Consider the following 9,714-nt stretch of genomic DNA (forward strand, 5'->3'; position numbering starts at 1 on the left):
GAGGACCTAAACAAAACACCCAATCTTTCTATTAGAAGAAAAATAAAGGGTGGGTAAGAGTATCCGAAACTACCTAAATCGGTTCAATAAAACGTTCTTAGAGGTGAATACGTGAATTCCAAAAGTTATATATTTATGCTTAATTGTTAGGTTATTGGAAGGAGATTTTAATAGGCACTTAATTTCTAAAAATGTAAAATTCGTGAAAGAAATCCAAGCAAAGCAGAGTGCCACTACAAGTTGAAGCCTCTCGGTTTCACCGCTTGTGAACTAAAGCCTGATGGACATAAATGATCCAATAATTTCAAATTGCCAGCAGCTCAAATTTTATGTTGTTGAACAAATTGTCTTTATGTGAGTATCCCTTGTCAGCTTTATATTATAAATAGACATTAGTTCTATTTCGAAAAGTACCGGTTAAATAATTTGAGTAAATCTAAAAAATTTTAGATGAGATATTAATCTCTTATAAATTTTTATTATTTAGTCCTTGAAAATTAATTATCATAGGACATATTAATCTCTATCATTGTAAAGAGAATTAATTTATCTTATAGCAATAATTTTTAAAGACTTAAATATCTTATAACAAAAGTTGTAAAAAATTTATTTGTTCAATACGTATATTTGAAATTTGATTAAAAACAAAAGAGAAACTAATTTATATCAATATATAATGGGAATACACAAGTTTAGTATCCAATTCTTTCTTCATCTTTTGTCTTTATTTTTTTTTTTTATTAAAAAATGGGTTTACCCACGATAGAATTTAAAAACTGAACAACTTCTAATAAAGAAAATTGACACTACGTACTCAGGATACATGATATTTTAAAATTAAATTTATTAATTATATTTTTATCTTTAATTTTTCATGATATTTTTTAAAAATTATTAAAATATAAATAACGTTATACTATAATGATAATAGTGATATAAATAAAATTACGTCAACAAAATATTAATTATTTATTATTTATTATTAATATTTTTCATACATAATAGCTCATAATACAATAGTATACAAGTGATCAATATATCATTATAGTACAATAATTAATAGTATAAAAAATATAATTATTTTATTAATAGTTATTTCAATGGGACAATAGTATTTAAATTATAAAGAAAAATAAATCATTATTATTATTAACTAAAGTCATTGGAATAATTAAATCTACAACACATGGTTTACATATTTTTTATGTCCAATATTTATTTTAAAAAAAAATTACATATAAAAGTGTACTCATTAATCAAATCTATAACAATACAATATATAATGGACTATACCAATATATAATGGACTATACTAATGTATAATGGGAATAAAAAAATTTGGTATCCAATTTTTTCTTATTATTTTACCGCTATTTATTTTTCTGTTAAACACTGGATTCAATATAACAAATTGTTACTAGGTTCTCCATGTTTTTTATTTTTGTTTATCAAAGAAAGAATTTGCCCACGACAGAATATCAAACTGATTCACTATCAACTCACGACATATTTTAAAACTGAAAAAAAACTGCTACTACTACGTACTCAATTTAAAAACTAACTCACTTTCAATAAAAAACTGTTCCACCTTCAGTGATACTTATAAATTACTGTTTTTCTTTCAATCTTGGTCTTGCAAACGTTTTTCTGCTCTGCATATTATTGTTATCTTTCTGACAAATAGCAATGGAAACTTCACGAAATCAACCGTCACGACAACGTCAACCCACTTTGACAGATTATGCTAGGCGAAGAAGACAGAACATGACCGAAGAACAAAGACAACAAAACCTAGATAGAAGACGTGCAAGTTATCGGGAGATGATTCGACAAGAAAAATAAATTGCCATATAACTGATACAACTCCAATTCCAACTCCAATGCTAAACACAGGTGGAGGTACCCGATTAACTACAAACATAGGGGTAGGCAGATTGACTACAATTAGACAAATGGCCAGAACTATCACCTATCATCAATTTGTTACAGGTAACACGATAACTAAATTTAAATTTCTTTGTTATGAATTGAATTAGTTCTTAATAATTAATGTAACATTAAATTTTTTAACAACATTTTAATTTAATTTTTTTAAATTTTTTATGTTCTCATATTTTAGAACTTTGGTAATGATATATATTTCTAAAAAATTAAAAATAAAATTAGGATATATCTCACTTACATACAAATATAATGGTTAAAAAAATTATAAGAGTTATTATTTTTTATCTCATGTGATTAAAAACGTACTACATAAATAAAGATTAATTCCTTTTGTTATCAACGTAAACACAAAAAAAACAAGAATACATTACAGTATAACAAATAAATTATTTTTTAAAGATATTTTTGTATTCTTAATTGTCTTAATTGATGAAATATTCATCATATCATCAATTTACGGTAACAAATTAAAAAAAATTAAAATTTCTCAAACATTAATGGACGAGATTCAAACCTTTAAAAAAAATACTATAAAAAAATATAATAGAAGCATAGAAAAAATTATTTGTATTATAATAAAGAAATATAGATCAATTCTAAAATAATTAAAGTTACCGATATTTTGTTTCACGCAATCAAAGTTAACTAATATTATGATAACTAATTCTTCTCTTATGAGTTTAATTTATGCTTATTTTCTATATTGCTCTTTAAAAATATAGGTACGGAAATACATGATAACGGAACTGGTCCAAATAATAGACCCCCTTATTAGTATCTTTATACGCTTTAAACATATAAATACATCGATATAAGTTATTTTGTCTGCACATTAAATCTTCTTAACGTATAATATTAACAAAATTAACCAACTTAATTAACACGCTTTATTTTATTGCTAAGCACTAATTTTTTATTAATTCTAAAATAATTAAAGTTACGATATTTTGTTTCACGCAATCAAAGTTAACTAATGTTATGATAATTAATTCTTCTCTTATTAGTTTAACTTACGTTTATTTTCTATATTGCTCTTTAAAAATATAGGTATGGAAATTGGAAATACATGGTAATGAAATTGATCCAAGTAATAGATCCCCTGGTTAGTATTTTTATATGCTTTAAACATGTAAACATATCGATATAAGTTATTTTGTCTGCACATTAAATCTTCTTAACGTAGAATATTAAAAAAATTAACCAGCTTAATTAACACGCTTTATTTTATTGCTAAGCGCTAATTTTTTATTTTTTCAAAAAAGTATATAACATATAAAATTTGCATTTTTTTTAGATATAGGTATACGTTGAGACACCATTGCTACTATTAATTCAATTCCTCAACCAATTGCTTCTTATGAACCAACAACAAATAATATTAGAAGCTATGCAAATATGAATGATGAGTACTCTATTTATATTTCTAATATTTTATCATCATATAATAATCATTTAAAATATTTATTATATTGAATAAATATAAAATTTTATTAATATATATTACTATATAAAATGTGTTTAGTTAAACTTATTGTATTATTATGCTTATTAGTTATCATAATAACAAATAAATTTTTATTATGTTTATTATCTGTATTGCTCTTTAAATGATGCTTACTATATATTGTAAACAAAATTCTGAATTTAATAAAAAAATTGAAAATAAATATTTAACAAATAAAACATTTAAAATAGTTAATACATTCATGAAACTAATAATAATAAGAATAACTTTATAATAAAATTTTCGTAACAACATATATCTTTTAAAATTAAAGAGAAAAACTGAACAAAAAAAATATAATTTAAACACAAAAACAACAATTAACCGATACATGTCCTATCTCATGTAATTAAAAATAAACTGTACAAATTATATGGGTTCTTTTTATTATAAGGTCATTAACAAATTAAGAATTTAATAAATGGTGAAATTTATTACTAATGGCACAATGTGTTCTAATTTCTTAAAATAAAAAAAAAACTAAATATTATATTAAAAGTTACAAGTCAATCGGTAACTAATAATGTAGACCTCAAATTAAAAACATAGATAACAGTGTATACATTCTTATGAGTTACAAGAAAAAAATTTTAATGAATCACTAATTTAAGTACTAACTAAAAAAAATGCTACTACAACTATTATTCAATAGCAAAAACCATGAGACACATAATATCATTTAGTGATGGAAAATAAATTTTAACGTCGCTACAGTAACTAGGGAATAAACCCTTGATGATACAAAGATTAAATTAAAATTTAATAATGTAGGAAATATTATTAACATAAACACCAACAAAAATAACAAAATAAAAGTACACTATGCATGTTAACCATAAAAAATATTTATACAATTTTAATGGACACAATTTTTATTGTATCGTTAATTTATCATAATAATTTTAAAAAATATAATTAAAGTTATTACAAATTACTGGGCGACAATCAAAACTTTCATAAAATTGAATAGCAAATAAAAACACAATAGAATCATATCATTTTAAAAATATTCTTTGTATATTTCAGTATAACTCAGAATAAAAATTTGCTCTATTAAATATATATTTAACCTCATATATTACCTAAAACTTCAAACTTTAACAATCTTATATGAGTTTAGGCAACAGAAAAATTTAGAAAAAGACACTACATCTTTAAAAATTACGTTTATTTTTCAAAAAATAAACCTCAATCGAGAAGTTGTATACATATTCTTTGTTCACTATTGATTTCACTATCTAAAATAATATGAAATAATTAATAAATTCTACCCGAGTACCTAACCATACAATTATTGGCACATGTAGGAAAAGAAATCTATAACATAATATTTTAATATTCCTATGCGAGTGCAGAAATTAGACATCATGTCTGAACATCCCACAATTGTGCTCAAAATTTTCAAGAGAATACAACAGTGTTTCAAACTACACTACCTACTACAAGGACACGTACACACTGTAATGCACGTCTGTTTCACCATGAAACATTTGACATGTGTTGCAATGGAGGAAAAGTTTCTTTGCCCCAAGTAAATGCTCCTCAGGAATTACTTGAAATCTTCTTAGACCCTTCTGCAGAAGGGAACCATTTCAGGAAACACATTCGTGGTTACAATTCTACAGATTTTAATTGAATTTTTCTCTATAATAAGCAATCAATTTAATTGAATAAACCTGAAGCGTTTATATGGTTATTTTTATGGTAAACAAAATCTGACAGTTTTTCAAGATGTAAGAAGTTATTGACAAGGAGATGTATGATGAATTACGAAGGATTTTTTCCAAGTACACAATCTTTGTATTTTCCTAATTTTTTCATTAATTCTCTTATAGTTTGATATTTTAAAACAAAAGAAAATAAGCATATTCATTTCTTCTATCCTTCCACTATTTGTAGGAAAATGAATCCTCTTCAAATTCAGAATCATATTTTGGCCTACCACTTAAAAAAGAAAGACAAACATGAATATCCATGATATTTAGGCAAAATTAATCTTTTGTAAATAACTAACATGCATTTGGGTTTATAGATATACTCTTTTTAAATTAGGATAATATTTTTGTCGTTATTTCTTGAACTATACATTTTTCTGATATATATATATATATATATGTATTGTGTGATTTTATAATTTAGCATTTTAAAGGTTTTTTATAGTAATTTTACTCTCAACAAAATATCATATAAATAAGGCTACGTTAATTTTAAAATGATGAAAAAAAATACTTATCTGACAAATTTAAAGGGTAAATGATATATTAACACCAACACTAAAATATGATATAAATAAGATCACGTCAATATTAAAATTTAAAAAAAGTAATCTAATAAATTTGAAAAACAAATAACATATTTTAAAAATAAAATTAGTTTCGTCAAAACAATAGAAAAGCGGCTGAACATGTAACACCCTAATATTCAAATCCTTATACTCGAGTCATAAGTCAATGATATTACGGTGGTATGACTCTCAGGTGGATTGTTAATATATAATTATAAGTATATTTGAAAGGAGTATTAATCGAGAAGGCTGAAAAGAGTAATAATAAAATCGCGAAGTCGTATCATTCACTTAACGACAACTACAAGATAAAGCATGAAGTCGAAAACGACATACAGATAAAGGTACGAAGGAGAGTAAGAGAATGATAGTACATAGATATATAATATAAGTAAAGTGACGCCTGCGCGTCAGCCACGCGTATGCGTGGGTGCGGTTTGTGCCCCACGCACAAAACCAGCACAATACCCGCACAACTCTCGGGAACGGCGTGAGACGCGGCTTCTGGACGGCGTGAGGCATCGACGGACGACGAGACGGAAACGGCGGTTGCTGGACGGCTGGACAGCGACGACAGACAGGAGTAGAGGACTGTGACTGAGAGAGGAGTGTGCGTGAGTGAGAGACAGTGAGTGAAAGTGAAAAAGAGCAGTTTGTGTGTGAGCGACAAGAGAGCAAGCAGAAACGGCGTGAGTGTATTAGGGTTTAGGGATATTTTGTAAAACTTTAAGGTTATTCACGGTAATAAACCAACATCCATTTAATTTTATCCAAATCATCTAAAGCAAAAAGTATAACGGGAATCATCCTATGTATATAACTATATAAATCGAATTAAATTGTGTCAATTTATTAAGAAAATGGGTCATCGAATTAAACTGTCGATTTTCCAGCATGATTAGGAATGACTCTGATTTGCTTAACAAAATCAAAGAGATGCTCCAGCGCAATTAGACAACTATTTTAGTGCTCATCCAGCGAACAGCAAACAGAGCGGCTGATTTAATGGCAAAGACTGCTGTTTTTTTTTTGTAACTGAAATAAATTAAACAAAGAAAAACAAAACAAACAAAACAAGGAACTACCTAAATAGAGGGACAGTCCCGTTTAAGACTACTCTTAAACTCCTCCCAAGGTGAAAGAAGTTCCACATGCGAAAGTTGTAACTTCATCGCCATCTTTGCCATAGTATCTGCCACCGTGTTTGCATCTCTCATAATCAAACGAAAGTCAACTCGCCAATTCCAATGCATGATATCTCTTATTTTGAGCACCAGTGGATCAATAAACCCAAAACCATCTTGAGTAACAAGATTAAATGCTTCCACACAATCCGTCTCACAAATAACATCTCGTTGACCCACATCCCAAGCTAAGAGATATCCTCTCCAAATAGCAAACAATTCTCCTTGAAGAATACTATTACTCTCAATCATTCCCAAACACCCCCTTTGCCAGCTCCCATTACAATCTCTAATAACACAAGCAAAACCAACACTATCACCCGAACCAAAATAACTAGCATCACAATTAATCTTAAAAGTACCAATGGATGGGGGATTCCAAAAACCATTTAGAGTAGAGGGAAGGGACATACGTTGTAATTCAAAAATATTTCTAAGCTCCTTTTCTGAAGTTAATGCCAGACAAAAAAGGTACGAAGGAGAGTAAGAGAATGATAGTACATAGATATATAATATAAGTAAAGTGACGCCTGCGCGTCAGCCACGCGTATGCGTGGGTGCGGTTTGTGCCCCACGCACAAAACCAGCACAATACCCGCACAACTCTCGGGAACGGCGTGAGACGCGGCTTCTGGACGCGGCGTGAGGTCGACGGACGACGAGACGGAAACGGCGGTTGCTGGACGGCTGGACAGCGACGACAGACAGGAGTAGAGGACTGTGACTGAGAGAGGAGTGTGCGTGAGTGAGAGACAGTGAGTGAAAGTGAAAAAGAGCAGTTTGTGTGTGAGCGACAAGAGAGCAAGCAGAAACGGCGTGAGTGTATTAGGGTTTAGGGATATTTTGTAAAACTTTAAGGTTATTCACGGTAATAAACCAACATCCATTTAATTTTATCCAAATCATCTAAAGCAAAAAGTATAACGGGAATCATCCTATGTATATAACTATATAAATCGAATTAAATTGTGTCAATTTATTAAGAAAATGGGTCATCGAATTAAACTGTCGATTTTCCAGCATGATTAGGAATGACTCTGATTTGCTTAACAAAATCAAAGAGATGCTCCAGCGCAATTAGACAACTATTTTAGTGCTCATCCAGCGAACAGCAAACAGAGCGGCTGATTTAATGGCAAAGACTGCTGTTTTTTTTTTGTAACTGAAATAAATTAAACAAAGAAAAACAAAACAAACAAAACAAGGAACTACCTAAATAGAGGGACAGTCCCGTTTAAGACTACTCTTAAACTCCTCCCAAGGTGAAAGAAGTTCCACATGCGAAAGTTGTAACTTCATCGCCATCTTTGCCATAGTATCTGCCACCGTGTTTGCATCTCTCATAATCAAACGAAAGTCAACTCGCCAATTCCAATGCATGATATCTCTTATTTTGAGCACCAGTGGATCAATAAACCCAAAACCATCTTGAGTAACAAGATTAAATGCTTCCACACAATCCGTCTCACAAATAACATCTCGTTGACCCACATCCCAAGCTAAGAGATATCCTCTCCAAATAGCAAACAATTCTCCTTGAAGAATACTATTACTCTCAATCATTCCCAAACACCCCCTTTGCCAGCTCCCATTACAATCTCTAATAACACAAGCAAAACCAACACTATCACCCGAACCAAAATAACTAGCATCACAATTAATCTTAAAAGTACCAATGGATGGGGGATTCCAAAAACCATTTAGAGTAGAGGGAAGGGACATACGTTGTAATTCAAAGATATTCCTAAGCTCCTTTTCTGAAGTTAATACCAGACAAATCACTTTTTTCGGATGCCAAGTTTCATCGGGATTAAAGATGTCATTATTCCTTGCTCGCCATATCCACCAAAGTCCCAAAAAGAACTTGAACGGATGCTCTTTGCTATGATACAAGAACCAGTTCTTCAAATCCAAAGGATGACAAGAAATATCCAACCTATGCCAGACAAGCTGAGCTTTGGGACAATCCCGAATACAATGTAAAACCGATTCCTGGCTAGAAAGACATCTTGGACACTTATCCGACGACGACATCCCTCTTCTAAAGCGAAAACTTGCAGTATGAAGAGCCTCCTTAAGACACAACCAAGCCAAAAATTTATGCTTTTCCGGAACAAGCTGGCGCCAAAGCCAAAGCCAATTCTCCCGCTCCTCCCAACCAAACAGCTGCTTACACAACCACAAGTAACCATTGCGAGAGTTATAGACTTTGGCAGCAGACCCACTCCAATACCAATCCACTTCCAGACCTGCTTGTTCATCTGGATTGTAAGAAAGAATATTATCTTTCAGATTTTGAGATAAAGGAGAATAAAGAGTATTCAAATGCCACCTACCAACCGACCAAATATCCTGTATCCGGAGATTCGAATCAGAAATGTGAACATAATCGATCTCATTAGATAACCGTCCTTCTTTCCTCCAGCTAGAAAACCAAAAATTCTGGTTCAAATCTCCAATACACCAAGCAAACTCAGCTAAGACTACTGTTTAAACAAGCAGGTGTATCTAGAGTGGTTACTGCCTCCTAATAATTTAGACATTATTATTAGAGAAGAGTACTACTCTTTTTCTTATGTCTTTTTTCTTTGTGTTATGTTCAGTCACAAAAAAAAAAAAAAACTGTCGATTTTCCAGAAAAATGAGTTCTAAGCATTCAAATTGAACCACTTTAATTTATGATTACTCCCACTAAATCCAATAAAAATTGTTCGATTTACGTTACAAAAATTTTTGTTTCACACGTTCACAATAACTATATGTATAAATCGAATTTAAGAAATTAGATTTAGTTAGAA

This window comes from Arachis ipaensis, chromosome B09 (genome assembly GCF_000816755.2).
Source record: "Arachis ipaensis cultivar K30076 chromosome B09, Araip1.1, whole genome shotgun sequence".
Lineage (NCBI taxonomy): Eukaryota > Viridiplantae > Streptophyta > Magnoliopsida > Fabales > Fabaceae > Arachis > Arachis ipaensis.